The sequence below is a fragment of the Podarcis tiliguerta genome, assembly GCF_965153285.1.
Source record: "Podarcis tiliguerta genome assembly, chromosome: 4".
NCBI classification, from domain to species: domain Eukaryota; kingdom Metazoa; phylum Chordata; class Lepidosauria; order Squamata; family Lacertidae; genus Podarcis; species Podarcis tiliguerta.
Genome location: NC_139537.1, coordinates 42,278,509 through 42,301,011, shown reverse-complemented (window position 1 = coordinate 42,301,011; position 22,503 = coordinate 42,278,509). Strand labels below are relative to the sequence as shown.

The 22,503-nt window shown below is 38.9% G+C and overlaps 1 long non-coding RNA gene across 1 annotated transcript; it reads left to right on the top strand.

Moving 5' to 3' along the window:
- Positions 1-650: 650 nt before the first annotated feature.
- LOC310677044 lies at positions 651-19,159 on the top strand. The gene is made up of 3 exons (XR_014510892.1): positions 651-754; positions 10,192-10,221; positions 19,075-19,159. It is a non-coding gene; the product is annotated as an uncharacterized lncRNA (long non-coding RNA).
- The last annotated feature ends 3,344 nt before the right edge of the window (positions 19,160-22,503 follow it).

Here is a 22,503-nt window from a genome sequence, read left to right as displayed (position 1 = left end):
CTATGGAAGGTATTTGGTGTAGTACTACGGTAATCTTTCCATTACTGCTTGGCAGATGGAAAATCCCTCCTTTCCTTTTTTTGGCATGCTGTTCTGGAGATTCTTCTGACCTATTCCAAACCAATTGTGGGGGCACAGAGGTGCATGGGGGAAGGACAAGAGGAAAGTGTTGTTGCACTAGCAGAAATTATTGTATGGATTTCCACTAACAGGACTTATTTGTTCAATCTGGCCCCTATGTTTAGTATAGCAGATGTGAACAGTTTTGAGGCCAGGTACCACACCCTATAACAGAAATCTCAACTGCCCTTACCCTTAAACAAAAGTATTATAATTGTAATATTGGATATACATTATAAGAAGTGACTTGATAATTGGCAGGAAATGTATCACACACTTGTAGCATTTAATAGGTCAACAATTAACAATTATGTTTTTTATATGGTGCATAACAATGGGGGGAAAATCTTCAACTTTATTTCTCCATCTGCCATGCCAGTCTTTAAAGTGCTTATATATTAATCGTGTACTCCACTTAGTTTCCTTGGCAACAAGGATTATTCCCTTATAGAGCATATTGTATTTCTACCGCCCTCCAAAGTTGTTGTTAAAATAATAATGCGTTGCTATTATTATAAGGTAGTTGAAAGTGAAGTGAAGTCGCTCCTGGGTTGGATATTTTCAAATTATATCAGGAATGGGAAATGTTAAGCTGATAATGATACTAGTTGGGTTGGATTTGCTGCACATTATTGTGAGTATTTTAAGTTGTTTTATTCTTAGTCTATATCTATTTTAACCTTTGTTTTTGTAAGTCACTTTGAATTGATTTTGGGGGGAAAGCAACATTGTAATAAGTAATTAAAATTATGCTTCTATTATCATTTCAAATCATTTCATGCTGGTCAGTCTAGTGAGACAATACCTGAGTAGATATGGTTTTTTTAATCAAACCTAATATTAGTGCAAATGAGAGCTTCAGTGGAAAAGCTCCTGGGCTGCGACTCTGGTATTTTTCCTTCTTTACTAATACCATTCATTTTCCATTCCCCATTTTTCTTTTGTAGGAATGTTATTGGTGTAGCCCGTTGTCTAGCATATAAAATAAAAGTTCAATATTCTCAGCAGTTTTTAAGATAAAGCAAAGAGTAATCGTATAATGCTGTGCACCTCAAAGGTCAGTACTGTGCCTCTCTGAGGTCTTCACTGCACTCTAGATGGCTGCCTAGTTGGCCTAATGATGTCACTAGCCCTGGCCCTTGGTCTGAAAACAGATCCCCTCCCCCCACCATATTGCACTGCAAGCTAATTTGAAAACTAATTGGCACCAGATAGCCGACATGCCAGAGCTAAGGTAGACCTGAGAACAAGAACCCCCACTATTATTGGTCACTATGAAATGTACCTGATAGAGAAGCAGTGACATCATTACTGGGCAGCACTATTCTTAACCCTTCCAGGATGTACTCCAGTATTGACAATAACCCATAGCCATATGAGCATAATAGCTGAAAAATTATATAGGTATCTCTGAGTGAAGAAACAAAGAAACTAGAAGAATCATCTCCTCCCTTTTGCAGCCTCCTTCCCCAGTCATTTGTCAATTAATTATTAACCTACCTGAAGAATATCATTTGGAAAATAATAATAATTATATCACTAGAGGCCTAATATCTTCAAAAAGAAAGAAGAAGCAACCAAAATAAAATTCAAATGTATTTAAAATAGAGTTAACATCCTAAGTAATGCGATTGTGGAGATTATAATTCTACTTTATTTTACTCATATCACTGAAGCATTGCATATGATTTAGCAATTTCAGCAGTCTTTGATCATCAGAGGAGGAAGATTTATCTATCATAGAGGCTAATTACTCTTATCGTCTACCCTACTCAGTGGTCTCTATAGGCCTGGCTTGTACTTTTTTGATAAAAATAAGAGGGCAGCCTTTGATGATTTTAGACCTGTCTCATCAAAGAGTCATTGGACAGCATCTTTACTGCATTCAGTTCTGATGAATTTGCTTTTTCCCAAGAGAGGGGAGAAAAGACAGAAATGGCATGTTACCTGCCCCCACTCCCCTGGCAGACTAAAATTATCATTTCCTTTATCATGACTCTGGACCGAACATCTCAACTATTTGCAACAAATAAAAACAAATCAATATACAATTTGACATGTAGATTGCTTCTACACAAGCCATTTTCTCTGGAACTGCCAGCATTAGTTCATTCAGTTTTCACCCATTTCAGATGAGATCATTGTCACGATTCTACTAACCAGAAAGTCCCAACTTAAATTGCTGTCGCAGCTATGAACTTTCCAGGGAGTGTTAGAAAGTATCTCTCTACCTAAGTACCCCCATCTGCAGTATAGGGTACAATAATACTGACTCACCACACAGGGCTGTTGTAAGGACTGCAACTAGATAAAGAATATGCATTATTACTATTATAATTATCATTCCTGATTTTGAATGGGATCGCAGTGCCAACCTTCTAGGTGGTCTGTCAGTACACTAGTTATCTGGCTTGCATTTTCTAGCATGTCCCTTCCCCATTATATTTACAGTAAGTACAACAATGTGTTTTCCCATTGCTATGCTCCACTATAGTCGAGTGTGTGATGCTTGTTAGACAATTCAGTGTGATAATCCAGATGCTTTAGAAAAGTGTGGTGATTGAGTCTGTAAGAATGTGAGACCCTAGCCTGCTGAAGACTCTGGCGCAAGTGCCCATCGCTTCCCTCTCTCTGTTCAGCATGCATCCAAACAGGAGACTGGAAGCAAACATTTCAAGATCAGAAAAAGCAGCTAGTTTAAACTATGGTTTATTGCAGTTGTGGGCAACCTCTATCAACCTTGATGCTGGGCTACAAGTCTTACAAAATCTGGCCACTGGGCCTTTGGGAGTTGAAGTCCAACAACATTGGAATGGCCACAGGCTCCCTCTCCTCTTTTTCTTGAAGCAAGTGAAGTTCAGAAACAATAGTCCTATCTTCATAATAAAAGGTAAAGGGACCCCTGACCATTAGGTCCAGTTGTGGCCGACTCTGGTTGAGGCGCTCATCTCACTTTATTTGCCAAGGGAGCCGGCGTACAGCTTCCGGATCATGTGGCCAGCATGACTAAGCCGCTTCTGGTGAACCAGAGCAGTGCACGGAAATGCTGTTTACCTTCCCGTCAGAGTGGTACCTATTTATCTGCTTGCACTTTAACATGCTTTTGAACTGCTAGGTTGGCAGGAGCAGGGACCGAGCAATGGGAGCTCACCCCGTCGCGGGGATTCGAACCGCCGACCTTCTGATCGGCAAGTCCTAGGCTCTGTGGTTTAACCCACAACACCACCACACCTTGCTAATATATCCAGCTAATTGTAGCCCAAGGAATACAAATTGAAAAGAGAATATGAAACATTGAAGGCTGCAATCCAAATCTCCTTTATACCAGGCTGGAGGGTTGGGTAGAAGCGTCTCTACACCCAGAACACTCAGCCTCCAAACATGTGGACTGGCAGAACCAGTTTTGAGAGTAGGGAGGGCTACCACAGAACCCACCAGATCCACAGCAGATCACTGCTCTCAGGTGACAACATCAGGCCCAATCTGAGTCCAATCATGTGTCAGCTCCAAGCTGTCACAGTAAGTTGCCTATCCCCAAGCTGTTGCTCAGCTGGTGTGAGAAGTAGGGCTACATCTGTGGTGGTGGCCCCTCTACATTGCCCACCCCTCAACCAGAAAGGGTTTGGATTGTAGGCTTAGATGCAGTCTTTTGAAAGGGGAAAAAATGCTTCTCCCATTGAGAAATAATGCAATAAAATATTGATTTGATTTAAAGTTTTGAAGATGAAAGAAATTAGAGGACAAACCAGCTCATCTGGTCTTTTACAGAGAAACATCCAGATGCTTTGAAAAGCAATTTCTCAAACCTAAATGACTTCTAATTCCTAAAGAAATTAAGCAACTCATTTCATCTTGTTTGGATTATTTAATTATCTGATGGGGGGGAAGGAAGCAACAAACTGAATCAAATAAAATACGGGGTTCTGTCTCACTGTGAACCACCCAGCTTAACAATATAAAGCTATAAACTATATACTTTGTGTGGCTTTCTTGTTAAGCTTTAAATTAGAATGTGCTAATTAGAGTATGGGGCACAGAGAAAAATGCAATACTCCATTGCAATTGTTCCTGTTTGAGGTCTACTTCGTTTCTGCAGAGTAGACTGGTGATATAATTAGCTCCCAATTCAAGAAGTAATTCACCTTAGTAATTTTGAATATGTCAAGAGCCCAGTTCACAAATCACCTAATCACTTCTTAGGCACTTTTTTGGACTGCGATTCACTGTATATGAGGAAAGTGACTGGTGTACCAATATCTGGATCCACCAAACCTCAAACTCTCACAGCATAATACTTAACAGCACTTAATTTCAACTCTATTTCCCTGAGCTGTGAATGATGAAAGAGATGTTGAGCTGTCAATGTTTCTGGCTGTTAGGTAAGCTATGCACATTCATGAAAGGGCTAATACAAAATTTCCCAGAATGCAAGTTTGTAAAATAGTCCTGACACCATGAACAGCTTTTCTAAAATTTATACTGCTCCTCCCCCTCCCCCGATGCTTTCCTCCAGGGGAAAATTGCAGAAATTCTAGGACGTCTACTGGGCAGAGACTGCTGATTATTCTAAATTATATGGTGCTTTTGTGATATGTTCATTTCTGTGTCCTGTGGATGATAGACCAAAACCATCAGACTTATGCTACTTATGACCTAGTTCACACTAAGCCCTTATTATTGTATATCAGATGGTATGGCATTACAGAAATTGATCAATTAACCCTTTTACATCATGCCATATGACACAGAAAAAACTCCTGCATGTATATAAGCAGTCTTAGTTGCCAGTCATTGATTGCTCTGTGTAGTGCATGAAGAAGCAGTTAAGTAGATTCAAATTACCAGGATTCTATTGTTATGAGATCACGGGGTTAGGAGGGACACCATGGCTGCTCAGGTACAACACTCTGCCCCAACAGGACAGGCAAAAGATGATTTGGAAGGGTGTGGTTCAAAGTCTTTATCTCCGTCTATTTACCTGTCTGTATCTATAGATATAGGCATATATTTGTTAAGTTAAAAATCCTCAAAACAAGATAAATCTATATAGCTAGGTTAGGGGGAGCTATATCTATCTATCTCCTATGTAAACCAGGAGTGGGGAATTTGCTGAATACTCTTTTAAGGATTAGTGTTCATCACTACAGTTTGTGGAAGTGAATTTCTCAGTTTAACAATGTTCTCTGTATAAAAGTACCTTCTTTACCCTGTCCTGAATAATCCAACTTTCTGATTCATTGCATGGGCCCATATTCTTTTATTATGAGACTTATCTCTATCCCCCTCCTTCACACCATGCATAGTTCTCTATCATATGCACCCTTATTCCCCCACCCCTACACAACTAAAAAATCCCAAGTATTGTAACTGAAGATAAAGGGACAGGACATCTACTTAGAGTTTGCCAGGCTAACCCACGAAAAGCAGTGAAGCCTGCGGGAAACCTCGCTGCTACTGCCACCAGGGACTATGAATAGCTGAAATACTAGCCATTGTCCCAAGGCAGCTTGCCCAAAAAGCATTGACACAGGAGAAGGAAATCTCCTTTATGTAAATCTGATATGGCGCTTACTCTGGAGATAAGGAGTTCTGTACTTATTAAGTAAGCTATTAAGTAAGCCCATTGTCTTTTACTTATATTGAAATAACATTCTTGCTCATTAAAGCAGCAAGCTTATGCGTCTTGTCTCTTTTTGGGGGGTGAGAGGAGTACAGGTGCAAATATAAAATGAGAGAGAAGTCAAATGAGTGTAGCAATGAAAGAGGAGTGAGGAGTGCCAAGAAAGCGAGACTGGTTATTGAAGAGTAGCAACCTGCCTTAGAGCAATACTTGAACATCTCAGGAGTCATCAACATGGCTCTGGGCTGGAGGAGTAACTTGATGACCCTGAATCCACTGAGTTCTCCCTTTCCACCCGCATGGTCAAATGTGCCCATAGGCCTAAAAAGGATGGTGACTCCTGGGACTCAGCTACATGAGTCAAAAAACTGTGTTTTGAATGCGTTATAAACATGCAACACCAGATGCCACTGGTGCAAAATAAAAATTCTAAGCGATTTTCCATATTCCTCCCCCCTTTTGTTATAATGATTTAATTTTTTACTTATTTATAGCGGTGCAGATCCACCCCTGTTCTAGTAAGTACATGTTCATCTACAGTGGAGTCAATAACCAGGGAGAACATTATGCTCCTTCACTGGGCATATCCCACAGGATTATGTGACAAGGTCCCTCCCTATTTTGACAGGACCCAAGACAGTCATTTGCAGTAGCAAGTATTAATAGGTACAGATGTCTCCCAATAGTGCAATGTAAGCAATACAAGAGAACAGTGCAATACAAAACTGAATAGTACAAGAGAACAATGTTTAAATGTTTACAACAAGTGTCAGAATAAGGTTATGTTTTGGGGCCATTGGGAAGATAAATGCAAAGCTACAAAAGTCATTCTGTCTCATTCCAAGTTTAGATGCAGCAATCCTGCCTCAGATGGATTAGAGAAACCCGAAGACTCTTTCACATCTATGATTCTAAATGCTTCTGTCAGGCTGATGAAGACTATGAGGCTGTGTCTATTTTGTTTTTGATTTTCTTGCCTGGACATTTTCTGTAGTTGTCAAGCGGCAGAGAAGATGCCAATAGCTCTGTGTCATAATTAAAGCTCCAGTGTCAATAGATGCAGAGTGACTCTTAAGTTTAGCATTCAGCAGTGAAGAGTGCCTGCCAATAGTTTGCCTGTAGCTGACAGTTAAGAGATATTTCTATAATCACTCCAGTCACTTTGAGCCATTTTGCTTGAAATAATGACAATGTTGAAATCTTTGGTGCTATTTCACCTTGTGCCCATGCTCTTCAGAGAAATCAGGTTCTGTTCTCATCACTACTTCAGATATAGATTAGAGGCGGCTGAACTGAAGAGTTATTATGGCGTTTGCATCTATCATATCCACTGGATCTGACTACCCTGGGTCATCTGGGTATGACACCAGGACCCTTTACACATCACCTACCTTCAGTGAGATATTTTCTCTCCCCCTGCCCCACTGCAAGCATTTCTGGCATAGCTGAGTGATCCAGTTTTAGTGATCCAGTCAAAAGGCTGGTTTGATTGTGTGAGTTTCTCACACCAGATCAATACATCAATGCTGATTCTGTGGGAAAGACGCCACCCATATAGGGTTCAAATATTACGCCATGCATGAGCCAGATTTCCACAGAAAATTGTTCAAAGGGCTCTATAATCTCTCTTTTAAAAGGTCTTACAAATATAGAGCCAAATCTGGTGAAATTAAAGCACTTTCAGGACTACCCCTGGGGAGCAATTGAAAGGGATAATCAGTGGCCATGAGGCCACTTACTCATCTTTCAAATCCCCCTATGTTCACATTATTACAACAGATGTGCAAGAATTTGGCCCACACTGTCCTAATTCCTCCCTTACCTATTGGTTTGGAAGGCAGCAGACTGTGGCACTGCCAAACATTAAGAAAAAGATGTCTTCAGGATAGGAATTTGCCTGCATCAAGGATGGAAGGTTTTATGCAGTTTGTCCAAGAAAGGAAGCGTCCATCTACTGCTATATTCGGTCCCTAGCTCTTTGTTGCAGCTGACGTAGGCTATCACTCTTTCATCGTCCCAATGTGGTCTTTGAGCCATACAAATTATAAGTGATCTGCAATTTGCACTGGCATTGGGATGTGAGCAAATTATTCCTCAGCTGAAATCCACTGTGTGTTCTACTCAACTATATACACTATTCTCAGAGGTATTTATTCCAGGGGACCTGATAGCATTGCTTTTAACTGGAATGTTACATTATATTAAAGCAATTCTACATGGTATGTAATCTTACGGGACAATTCATTCTCTTACTTGATAGAGCTGGTATTCAGTACAACAAAATGTCTACTCTTATCACCAATGTGCACTACCTTAGCAAATGGTTTACAGACATCTAAACATTGAGTGCTGGGTGTAATTGTTGTTTTCATTCTTTGCAGAAGACATCTTTGAGAGCTTTGTAGGTACTTTATGTTTCTTGCTTGAGCATGGCTCTCCAGTACTATTCTACTCTGAGATATGTAGCCTAAAATGAGATTTCATGCTATTTTCCCCCTCAAAATTATTTGCACTATAAATCACCATTTCTGTTGCATTTTTTCAGCTAGGACTAGTTTGTAAGCTTTGCTTCTTGGTTATACAGTTGGCTGACCTTAGTGCCTGCCCATTATATTTTAGCAATAATCTTATTTAACTCAGGTGATTTACTTCTTGGTCTTCTTACATCTGATGTGGACGGATGAATATGGTGGAAAGTAACTATAAATTTTCCACTAATATCACCTTAACTCAACATTTATTAAAATCTGTGACTACCAATAGCTTTCCAAGTGTATCTAGTTCTTTAAGCTGATCTGCATGTACATTACTATATTTTATACTTGAATGTTCTTGTTATTTATTACTAAGGATGAAGTACTGCTTGTACGGTAGACAGCAGCTATATTTTCATCAATATCAAAGGGGTCAATATTGCAGGTAATGAAAAATCTCTTTTAGGCAATAGCACACTGCTAGAATTTTTATTACCAAAGCATGGTCACAATTGCATTTTTCTACACCTTGCTAACACTTATAGGGTGTGCTATAATCATGCTTTAAGCAACCCTATCATTTTGAAAGTTCTTTCCAGCTTGGGATATAATTATACAAGTTCATACAGTGCATCATAAAGATTTGTCTTCCAGTTCCATACTTTAACAAATATATAAGTGAAAAAATGTATAAAAGAATAAATTCCATACAGCACAAGGCTAACTGTCTCAATCAATTGCATGTTTTAAAAAACAGAGTCTAGTTTAGGGTCCTCAAAATGTTGGGCTGAGATTGACATTCAGGTGCCTTCAGTAACAACCCGTAGGCTCTCCTCTAATTGTATTCTGCATGATAGTCTTCTTAATGTTCCCTTACTCATGTCAAACAAATCCAAAAACCCAACAAAGCTTGATTAGCGTCTTCAATTCACTTGGGGCTTCAACAGGACCTCTGCTGAACAGTGAGGTCTGTAATACTCTTGCAACCAAGTAGTCTGTCCATATGCCAGACCTTATGGCTGCTATTTCCTCAGCTGCTGCTGGTCCACACAGCTGCTTTTTTTAAAAGAACATTGGGGAAATCATGGATGCAACTTTCTGAGATCAATGGGTAACCTTTGGTTAAAATAAAGAATGCTGGTATGTTTGTATGCCAAGTGGCTTCAAGCATCTTATTAATGCTGATCAGATGAGCAGCCCTGGGCCTGCTTCCTACGCTTCATTTCTCTGTGCTTGCTTACTGTACCCTTCATGATTGGCAGCTAAAAGTGTGAAATGAATCCCTTGTAAAGCATTGCATTTGAGGGAATGTGAGATGATTCACATGCAGTCTCTGGTGTTTCATCTGCAACAACCCCTTCAGCCTCCCACAGAGGTTTATCTGACACTTTCATTGTATTATATACCATTATATACCAAAGACAAAGCACTTTACACTGGCCTGTAAGTGTGACACCTTTATTTTAATGAACCCTCCTGTAGTTCTGATTGTAATTTTTTTCCCTGAATATTGATGTTGAATATTGATTTCCCCCCCATCATTGTAACTCAAGATGCTCAATTCTGCCAATTTTTATTTCTCTCCCTTTCTCATTTTTTCAAGCTCCACATTTCCACATCAGTTTGCATTTAAAAAAAAAAAAAGCATGAAAATTCAGCAGATTTTTTTGTATGCAAATTTCTCCTAATATACGTATGTTTGTACGCGATTTTGTCAAATACACACATTTTTGCGAAGCAATTTCCCCTAATATAATGCATTACTTACTGTATGGTATTTTCACTAGTATATGCACTTATGTGCACACTTTACCCTAACATATGCATTATGTACACATTACTTGGCTGGAGCATGGTAGTGCAAAATAGGACAAGGGTGAATTCCAAAAGATGACTTTTTTGCATACTCTTTCAGAAAGTGTAGGTTCATCTTTATGTGCAATGTGAATCAAATTTCTTCCCCATCCTTTCTTGTAGCCCACCCTGGCACTTTTGGCTGAAAGGAAGGTAAGAAATAATCAGCACCACCACCATAATCATGTTCCAGACAGGAAAGAATTAATACTTGGGGGGAGGGGGGAACCTTGCTTGATCAAGAGTCTTTTACTGGAAAGTGGCACACCTTCCTAGCTGCCCAAAAGGTAGGGCAAGAACATTTCAATCAAGTATATGTTTTTGAAAATGTATGCTGTGTTCATAGGTGTATCATGATATTAACCTAAGAGCAAGATGGTGCTGAACAACAATTATATAAAGAAATTGCAGTCCAAAGGCCAGAAGCAATAGCATACTGAGGAGAAAGTGCCATATGAGCAAAGAGTGGGATGAGGTATTTATAGCTGCAGTGATTCACCTTCACAGAACAGGTGGGTTTTTCAGTAATTATGATAATGCTAATAGCTAATGGGAAAGAATAATTGGCACAGAGAAGGCAATTGGGGTTGAGATGCTGCAAACAGGCAGGCATACACCAAGAGATAAAAGTCCATTCTCTAAGTTAATTGAAAATAATGGCGAAGCAGCGGGAAAAGGTATGCAGTAGTATAGCTTAAGCTGGCAGCGTTCAGTAGACAAAGTGATTTATACTGGCTTAATCAGGTTGTCATCAAAATTATCTTTTTGAGGAATCTAAGCAGCATTTTTACATGTATCATCCAGGAGCTTCTCTTTCTGGACAGCTGCAGATTTAGAGACAGAATTAATTTAGAGTAGAAAGTAAGTAAACAACAGAAATTGCCCTAAACGGTTTAGTTTTAAATTAATACAGTCATAGTCATGAGTAGAAGAGATGGATAAGAATAGATTTTAGAACAAATTAAGGAAAGGGGGAGAGGAGATAGAGAAGAAAGAAAGAAAAGAAAGAAGAGGATGGCACACATTGTTGCTATAAAATGAAATTAGGAAGACTGGAAATATGTGTTTCAGAGAGCACCAATACAACTAAAATGACATCAGTTTAGATACTGTAGAATTTATTTTCCCTGAATGGACTTAAGGGCAAAAGCATACGGCTTGTGATTCAAAGAACCATGCAGCTAGTTCTGTATGTTCTGGAACAGCAGTGCTTCCTGGCACAGGCAGTTTTAAAACTAAGAAGAGTTTACACAATGGTTTGTGTAAAAAAAGATGTCAAAAGTGCTGCTAGGATAACCTACAATATGGCCTTTGACATGGCTACAGTTGTTCTTTAGAATTCCAAGTTTAGATCATCTTTACAAAATACGAATTGTCCACAGTGATACTAGCATGAAGAATATTGGAAAGAGCATCTTGAATGAAACCCAAAGAATGGAATGTTATATATTTATTTGTTGAAGGTGTCTGTGAACATTCATACCCTCCAACATTTCTCTGATCAAAATAGGGATGTCCTATATTATTTATTATTATTATTATTATTATTATTATTATTATTATTATTATGCTCCACTCATCTGACTGGGTTGCCCCAGCCACTCTGGGTGGATTCCAAGATGAAGAAAAACATAATAAAACATTAAATAATAAATACCTTCCCTATACAGAGCTGCCTTCTGATGTCTTCTAAAGGTTGTATAGTTTCTTATCTCCTTGGCTGGGGGGTTGAATAACTCCATGCCCTCCAACTTTTCTCTGATGAAAATAGGGACGTCCTAAGGAAAAACAGGACATTCCAGGATCAAATCAGAAACTAGGACGGCTTCTGTGAATTTGAGATTGTCCCTGGAAAATAGGGATACTTGGAGGATCTGAACATTATAAGCACTGACAAAGCTGTAAAATACCCAGGCAGTGTAAGTGAAAAGCGAACCTTTCCTGTACAGATTTCATACAAGACATGAGCCCGTTTCAGTTTTGTTTTGTTTCCCTGTCACTCTTCCACATTCAGATCACAACACATGTTAAGCTGAGCTGCTCTCAATATCAGGTGTAATTAGATAGACAGATAGACGTGTCTCCTGGAAGCTTTAATGTGTGCTCAGTTGAGAGAAGGCCAGCCACCATATTAAGACACTGTAGCATACAAAAATGGCTGCCTGGAGATGTGTTTCTCTTCAGAGATTGCTGTCTAATGTACGTTATTATTCTGTCATGGTTTTTCCATGTCAGTCGTAGGAAAACTGTTTGTTGACATTGATCCTAATTGGTTTCCATCACATGCCACATACCTTACGTGATAGAAGAATGAGTTATATATACTGACAGTCATCAGCATCCACAACATTGAGGGAAGCCCTGACTTAGATTTAAAAATGAAGGGGAATGTGTAAGAAGAGAAGGAGATGTAGCAGGCAGGAAACAACTAACAGGGAAAATGAGGCCTGTTTCAATCAATTGTTGAATGACATTTTATTCAAGAACTGAGCTTTGGGGACAAGGTGAGGGAATGAAATTAAGATATCATGGTCTTGCCATGGGAAAAGAACTTTCCCCTTATCTCTGAATAGTGCAGTTGATTTTACTTTGAAAACAATGGAATTAAGAGGTAAATGTGAACAAACCTTTAAACCTGATGTTCTAAAGAAAGAATGAATTCCACAGGCAGTTAAAGCCCTCTCAGCTCTTTGAATTAAGCTTTTTGTTCATCATGTCTTTCTAAAAGGTTGCATTTTGCAATTCCCATGTCAGTATTTGGATAAAATCTAGCTTCATTACAAACATATCCTGTTTATATGGTTGAGAGGGGATCATGCATTTGTTGACAAACCTATCATAGCTTTCTGAGTAGAACCACTTTAGGCTGCCTTTCTATTGCAGAATTGTCTTATTATTCCAAAGGAAAGACACATACCCAAAAGAAATATTTGATTCACTGTATCCAATGCCTGTCCAACTCAGAGCAGACCCATCAAAATGAAGTAACATGACAAACTTAGTGGGTCTACTTTGAGTAGGACTAGCATTGGATAAAGTCCAATGACTTTTGTATGTAAAAAATTATGATTGTTTACACCTGACTGGAAGCCCTGGTATTTTTCAAAATAAGGATAACATTTCCCCCCTCAGTCAGTGATGATATACTTCATTGCCAATGGTTAATAAGAGCCAGCTTGAAACTTTATATACTTTCCCTAATGAAAAAAAGGCACTTGTATATGATTGTCACCACATCCATTCAAAATTACCTACCATACAAATAGACTTGGTCATATGGAGATCTCTACACTTAAAATAACAACAACGCTGTTCCAAGACAAGCCAGATGCCACAAAATTTTAAATTCTTTGACATGAATACATTACAAAAGCTAAGCAAATCTACAAGGTTTCTCTTATTTCATGGAATTTGCTTGCCATTGTTTACAATTTTTAAAGATTGTTCTTGTTATTTTTTAAAAAATGTATTTCCCTTCATCTGAGAATCACAGGGAGATGCAAAACATAGTAAGAAATGAAACAATACCGCCCTACAACAGAGATATGTAATGAAGGCACCAGGCAAGCTTCTTTGGGGAGAGTAGCCCACAAACAGAGCCATCACAGAAAAGGCCTGTTATTATTATTAATGCTAGTCCTGAGAGGGTCTAGGAGCTGGAAGCTAACTACCTGACTACTGAAATATTGTACAACAGTTTTTTGGGATTTTGTGACTTTGCTAAGCTACGCCCACACACTTTCAGTCATATATCATCATGACAATGAGAGCTAGAAACACACCTCAGAAAACAACAACAACACAGTTAAACTGCTGCCAGTTGTAAGCATTTCTGAGTGCTCCCACCATATCATAGCATACTTACAACCCTGACTAAACAGCAATATTTGTTGCAATTGATATTATATTTGTGAGACTTTTGACTGTTAAAATTGGAATATCAGATTTTCTGCATTAAATATGCTTGCTGTGAATGGTAAGCATCAATAGGAATGCTACACACTGTACATGGAATCTCAAAGAATTTCCATTAAATACATTCAATGTAGCATTTATTTCAATCTGAGATCTTACATCCAGGCAAATTGAATTTAGTTTATTTGAAAGTGCAATGGTGCAGACATTGAAATAAACACATTCCCACATTAAAATAAATACATTTGCTTTTTCATTGTGAATCCTAAGCTTTTTTAATTTGAATTTGTGATCATTCATATGGCATTTTAAAAAGGCTTTCTGTTGTTTTGCTTTAAACAACCCATAGCCATTTTAGACAAAATCAATTTTAATGTCGCATTATGAATGGCAATTTGAACAGTGACTATTACATAATTCAGATGTATTTCCATAGTCTTCATATTTCAGCCACATTGTAAATAGACAGCAGGGTAACATGGACTAGCTAGCATGAGAGGCAAGAAAACTGCATGCCGCTGGTGAATCCAGCAGGTTCTATTCTCCCGCTCCTGTTTAAAATCCTAGGAGTCTTGAGGCTGTTCTATCTGATGCAACATTATGCTGTCTGCAGTAAGAGAAAGGGAGTGTGAAAACATTTGCCTCAAATACAAGCAGAGCCAGACATGCCTTCCTTGCCAGACACAGGATGCTGCAGTAACTGCTGCTGTTTCTTACACCACAGAATGTCAATAACTTGTAGCTTGTGTGGCTGTCTTGCCTCAATGTGGTCCACAGTCTCCTTGTCAAGTTAAGGACAGGACTATAGTGCAGCAATGGCTAATGATGATAAGAGTTAAACATTGTTTCCAGTATTACTGGTTGGAACAAAGCCTGTGGTTACTTTTATTTTCCTTTACAGACAGCTGCATATATATTTTCCTGTTGTTCGGGATAAAATTTTGCATTTACGCTGCTAGAGAGAAGTCATTCTCCAAGCAGAATGTCGCCATTCTTTCAACTTTAGGTTCAGCGTTAACAGACAATGGCAAGATTCAGATAGGTAGCCGTGTTGGTCTGACACAGTCGAAATAAATAAAAAAAAATAAAAAAATTGTCCAGTAGCACCTTAGAGACCAACTAAGCTTGTTCTGGATATAAGCTTTCTGAAGAAGTGTGCATGCACACAAAAGCTTATACCCAGAACAAACTTAGTTGTTCTCTAAGGTGCTACTGGACAATTTTTTAATTTATTTTGACAATGGCAATTAAGTTTGCACCTGTGGGTGCCTGGTATCCATTTCTGTGCAGTGCTAGATAAGGAAGGAATGGTGTAAGCACCATTTGCAGATTGTACATATAGACGCTAAAATTGGCTTGCATATTTAAAGCATTTATATATTGCCCTTCAGCATATTAAATTCACTTATTTAAGGGGTGATGAACCTGCAGCCCTCCAGGGATTGCTGGACTGCAGCTCCCATTATTCCACTACATGCTGAAACACACACACACACACACACACACACACACACACACACACTTTTTAGCCAGCCCTGAAAGCAGTACAACAATTGCTATTTTGTATTCTTTAACTTTGCAAACTTTTATGAAGTTTAACAGCTCCTGTGGGGTTGTTCTATTTTAGGCCCATTCTGCAGCCAGGTACCTCAGTACTGTCTGGCAAAGCACATTTGCAGCTTGTTTTGCTGAGAGGACAGACCCCTGGGTGGAAAGGGGAACTGTGGAGAGCATGGCTAACTAACTGTAGCATTGAACATGTCCCAATGTCATGCTACAGTACAAAAGCCTGCCTCCAACTGTTATCAGTAACAAACGGCACTATGAAATCACAATGGTTGAAAAGTGCACTTCCATGAAATAAGAGCTATATGATATGTGAAAGTCCAGCATATGCACCCATCACACCTGTAGAAACAATCTGTGTTATTTGGGGAGGGGAGTGGGAACCCAAGCGAGAATAGTTGTGAAGCATCATATCACAATGCACAAAGTAGAGATTAGCTCTGCCTCTGGGCAGTTCTATGAACTGCATAGACACGTTTGAAAAATATTCATAATTAGCTTTTTTTAATAGACATTCTTTCATTTCTTCAGGCAAGGCATGTATCTTTTTAACAAAATCAAATATACCATAATAAAATCATAACACATTTCTGCAGTTTAACTGTTAAGTTACGTTACATTGCCTCAAGTAAAAGCAGAATAGTAATGTAATGGGCTTTGGCGGGGGGGGGGGGAACCAGTGCTCAGTCAAAACAGGATTTAATAAGGAAGCTCCAATCTTATAATGGTGCTTTGCCGATCAATGAGGTGCTGAACTTCATGAAGTTCAACTAGCCACATTGCACTTGCATATAACTGGCAAATAGCCAGTTTCAAAGAAGCTGCATGAAAAAGAAAACCCTACTAGAAATGATCACTTCACATTCAGTAATGGTGTGTTTCACTTAGTGCTGTACGGTTTATGAACAAATTCACAACTCTTTTTGGAGATCTATGTTTAAGAAAATCTTATCTTGTTGTTAAAAATAACAACAACAAGAAGACAAAACAAAATTAGTATAATGCTTAAGTGTAAATAAAACCTCTAAGTGGCTTACAAAGATGATCAAACATACATTAATATTCTCAATAAAAAATTGGTGTTGAAAACAAGTTTATAAAACTGCAGTATGATTGAAATCAACAGCTAAAAGGATACATTCTAAACTAAAATTACATGCTCAACTAAATTTACAGATTAAGCCACCCATCAACTTTACACGTTTGGGTACGTTTACCTCAACAACAGCAAAAGTAGGCACCAAAATAATACAGGAAAGGCAGTTACCTAATGTGAGTGAGCAGGGATGTTGCAGTATGCAGGGATTGCCACATGGAAATAGCACATCCATACATATGCACATGAACATTATGTGACACTTGTTTAAAAAATAGCATTTTAATGATAGTGTTTTGAACACTTACCACACATTATTCTTTCAATTTCATCAGATGTGTATTTGGGTCTGTATCAAAGACGACCATCTAAATCAGATGTAAAAATCAGCATTTCAGCTTGACAAATGTCAGTTTTATTCCTGATTTTCTTATCTTTTATCTGAGTTTCAATGCATCTGTACAAAATATAAGCAAATCCTATATTGCATTCTCGACATGATAGATTATATTTCCATTACAATTTGATGGTATTATCCTAGCTCTTTAAATTCTCTCATTCTCTAAAGCTATCCAAAAATATCCCGTTTTTGTTAAGCATTTGGTAATATATATTGGATGGGGATGTAAGTGGTAATTAAGTATAACTGGTTCCATTACAACAGACTTCACTTGAATTGTTACAGAATAATCATACCCTTATACAACAGCTTAAAAAAGCATTTTGTATAAGTATGCATGGTGTATTTGATCTGTAATGGGATCTACAAAACTTTGTGTCATATTCAGATGCTGAGGTCTCAGTAAGAATTCTTTTAATACTGTATGTACACCACACATTAACTTGGGAGTCTATTGGTTTTAGTGGAGCTAACTTCAAAATGGATTTCCTTAGGGTCATAGCCTAACACCATTGACTAGTGGGAGTATGTAAAAATATAGTTTTTATTCATTTATTTAAATATTTAGAAAATGTACTTTTGCCAAAAATATAAAAGGTGATGTGCAACATAAAAAACACAATACTGAAATGCAATACTCCAGAGTTAAAATATTTTGGCCAATGAGTGCAAGGCAACATGGGGACTGTCAAAGAAGGGATGCTATTTTGTACTACTTTATTGCATGTGCTGTGTAAAGTTGGGTGCAAAAGGTTTCTGACATTTCCAGACATAGCTGGGGCAGGTTCCTTTCTGAATGCCATTGCTAGTTAAGTGTCTACTAGATGGAACAACAGTTTGACTCAGCTTAAGATAGATTCCAACGAAGGGCAAGACAGAAGATGTTTGTAATTTCCTCTGTTGTCCACAACAGCAGTCGCTTTTATCCAGTTTGGTTGCATTACAGTGGTACCTCGGGTTACATACGCTTCAGGTTACAGACGCTTCAGGTTACAGATTCCGCTAACCCAGAAATAGTACCTCGGGTAAGAACTTTGCTTCAGGATGAGAACAGAAATTGTATGGTGGCGGTGCTGCGTCAGCAGGGGCCCCCATTAGCTAAAGTGGTACCTCAGGTTAAGAACAGTTTCAGGTTAAGAACGGACCTCCAGAACAAATTAAGTTCTTAACCCGAGGTACCACTGTATTCCCTAAGCACTATTGGTTTGAATACATGGCAGCTTGGGTATTGATTTTCTTGCTTTACAAAGAAATGACTGGCAAATAGCTCCCCCATTGACCCTTATAACAGCCTAACAGACCCTTGCACTTATTGTCCTGGTTTGGCTCCCAAAAAGAGAGAAAAAATAATTGTTAAAATTATTTTGATTAAGATACAGGTATGAAAATATTGTTAAAAATGCCTTTGTATTAAAGTTTTATGACTGTTTCAGAATTCTGAATGATGATGTTCACCCCCGCACCCCCCCCACCCCATATAAACACACTGTCTGACCCGTCACTCAGGTTAATCATTCTAGAGATCAGGGACAGAGTCTTTTCACTGGTGGCCCTACACCTGTCATTCTCTCCTGAGAACTCTCCTTGCTTACCTGTTTTGTGACCTTTAAGCAGTCCCTGAACACCTTTTTAAAATCCTACCAAACTTTGTTGTCAATTGCCATCCCCTTATACGTGACTGAAAACTTGTCTTTTCATTGTGTACGTTCAACTGTTTTGCTTTTAAGGTTTTTATTGTGCTCAGAAAAGCTGCATTGCGAGGGCTTGCATGCAGAGGCAGGGTGAATAAATAAATAAATAAATTCAAATGCTGCTGCATATTGTCATGGAAATGAAATGGGGACATCTGGTCTATTTCCATACCAAGTTTATTCTGTGCCTTTCACTCTCATGCATTATGGAGCCAAAGTGTAGCTTAAACAGGATGTATTTATGAAAGGAAATAACTGTAACTGTAGACGGATGAAAACAACCCTCATCACAGCTTGTGATCTGTTTTTTTTCCTTTCTTTTCTATCTCTTTTACCAGGAACTCTGTCCGGAACATGCTGCAGCCTACAGATATATTTAGGGGATATGACTTTCAGATTGCCCCTAAAACTATGGCTACAAGTCCACTGCCTGAATCTCACTGTACTTTGTCATTGCAAGCTTCATTAGTTTCCTTTAACTTCATGGGAAGTTGGAGCATGGAGGGATTTGGTGTCTAGTAAATAACAACGCAAAAGATCTGCTCATTCCCACACATACATTTGCATAAAGTCAAAGGATGTCAATACAATAAGATTTCTCTCATTATAGGCCTCTTCTTTCTGGATGTTATTGATACTTTTGCTGCTATGTAAATAAATGCTTTTTAATCACCTACTATATCAGACACATTCCACATTCCACAACGAAGGCAAATGCATCTATCCCCTAGGGGGGGAAACAAACTGACCTTTTCTTATTTGTAGAAACTTAATTGTATGCAATTCTCAGATTGTTTGTTGCTTGGCAGTGAAGCTCAGTTAAACAATAATAGATGGGAGGCAAATCCTCCATCATGCCTTTCTCAAACCCCAAGGCAGATGCCAGATTAAGAGTGGCAGATTCATGATCAAAGCTCCAATGGGCAAAGATTTCTGCCTTACGAGTATGATATGACAGGATGAGAAGGCGACATTAAATAATTGTGTTTATTTATTTCTCAAAATGTATATATGTATTGGTTGTTGCGGGGCAGGGGAGGGATTACCCAACCTCAAAGGGGTTTACAAAAAGAATAAACTGATGAAATTATCAGTAAAAAAAAGTTGAAAACTTCTAAAATATTCAAAAGTAATTTTAATTAAATAAGCTTAAAGCCCGGATAAAACATATGTCATCATTTTACATATTTGCCTGATGTCAATAGGCATGGACTTCCAAAGTGTGGGTGCTGTCACACCAAAACAATCAATTTCCTGCAAATGCGAAATGAATATTGTTCTGCAGATTGAAGTGGTCAAGTGGGTACACACGGGTTAAGGTGATCTCGTAGGTAAAATGGTTCCAAGTTTTTCACCTTGAACTTGCTACACCCTGTAGCAAATTGGCAAACACTGCATTTCTCCAAGCACAGTCAACATGTGCTGACAGGGTCTCGCTGCTGTCAGCAATCATGCCACAGAATGAAGAATACATAGAAATAATTGTCTGTCTGTCACCAGTTTAATAGTCTCACTTTCAGTCATCATCCAGGCCAAGGTTAGGTTCCATGGTTTTCAATGCGAGAGCTTTACAACACAATTCTCAGTAGAGGCTGGTGTGCTGGGGCAGAGCCAACCTCTTGTCTCTAGCTTTTCTGCAGGTTACCGGGATGAGGCCAGGAAGCAGCGAGGGCAGGGCTTTGTGGACAATCAGCAGTGCCAACCTAGTGCTACTGCTAGTGTGCCCACACAGCCCCAGCCTTGCTGCCATGCACCATCTTAATAATCTGCAGTGATGCTGGTGATGAGAGGGCAACTCATCAGCTCTGCCCTCCATCCCCATGACACCACACGCTACAGGAAATCTTGTAGTTATCTGATCAAAAAACATGTCCCATGGAGTCAGTAGGTACAAAATGCAATCTTAAGTTAGGTGTTTTGTTTCCCCGACAAAATGTTTGGGACTTCAATGTGCTGAAAGGAGACTCCTGTTCCCTTCACAGAGCCACAATTCCTAGAATTCCCTGTAAAGAGGAAGTGATTGGTATCTCAGCACGCTTAGCAAACTACAGCTCCCAAGATTCATTGTGGGAAGCTGTGACTGTTAAAGTAGCATAATACTGATTTCCATGTACAGTGGTACCTCAGGTTACATACGCTTCAGGTTACATATGCTTCAGGTTACAGACTCTGCTAACCTAGAAATAGTGCTCCAGGTTAAGAACTTTGCTTCAGGCTGAGAACAGAAATCATGTGCTGGCAGTGCGGCAGCAGCAGGAGGCCCCATTAGCTAAAGTGGTGCTTCAGGTTAAGAACAGACCTCCAGAACGAATTAAGTACTTAACCTGCGGTACCACTGTATAGTGTAGATGGTCCTAGAGTTGGAGTGGACCTTACTTGAAAGCTATCCCATCCACATCTCTGCTCTATGTAGGCAATTCAGAACTAGAATATCTCCAACAGATGGCTTAAAGACCTCCAGCAAGAGACAGACCACCCCACCCCTAGGTAATGAAAGTGAGACAGCTGTTTAGTAATCTATAGCTAATCAAACCCAAAATGACACATTAAATAGAACTGAACGTGAGCATTTAAAGCCATTTATAAATGACACTGAAAGTAATGTAGTAGATGTATGGTTTAGGGAAAACAAATCTAAGAAATATAAACTATGCCTTTAGGGAGGCAAACATGTGTTACTACCAGGAAAAGCATTCAAGTTATCTGAATTCTCAAACAATATATCCTTACCGGAGGGGCAAAAAAAGAATTTCCCAATAAAATGTCACCATACAGTGCAACAAAATTAATGATTTAGAAGGAAAGACATAAACACATTACTCTTTTGGCCTCCTGTGAAAAGGTAGGCTAAAATGTATTAAAATGTAGTCAGCCAAAATAACTATGTATTAATGTGACATACAGAACTACAGGTCTATGAATTCAGGTGAGGTATTTTTGTCTTTAACCTGATTATGACTTTTAGGAGAATATTAATCCTTTATGTGGGTGGCAAATTTTGGTCTTTTGTTTTGTTTCCCGCCCCTACATCCCGTGCTGAGAATACCTATGAACAGGTGCTCAGAGAATTGTCATAACTGTAAATCAGGCAAGTACTGTGCCTTGTAGTGTGACTTCCAAGAATGCTTTCATCTCCAGCATAAGATATATAAAATCTTCTGCATCTTAGAAACACAATTACACTTGACATTTAAAGAGAAACGAGGAGGGAATCTATTTATAATAACAAAATTTATGTTTCAGTTCATGTTCTTTCCCAAAGAATCTGAGTGATGATGCCATGTCTTTATTTCATGTTTGCACAAAGAGCTAGAAAAGACAACAATTTGCCCAGGTTCAGCCAACAGCTTCATGGTTGGGAATTATTTATTAAATGTGACTGAACATGGACAGTTTATGATGTAATCCTACCCACTAAATATTGCACAGCAAAGTGAAGGTATTCGCTAATAAGCATTCATTTTGCACCATAATTAATAATATCTCCATTAGGTTTACCTGGCCTCCCTTATTTGCAGCAGTGCTGTGGGAGATAGTCGCACCTTCCCAATAGCAGTGTCACTTCAACTTGATGAAGCAAGGGCAGGCAGTGATTTGGTGCCATGACTGCAAGAGAGCATTGCCCAAAGGAAAGCCCATCTTTGGGCACCACAATCTTTGGGCACGGGTCATGCGACTTGCGCGAGATGTGACCCCAGAAGACACGCATCCCAATTTTTCACATGTCCCAGTTAGAAGGTGCACCGATACAGTATCTTACTGAATCA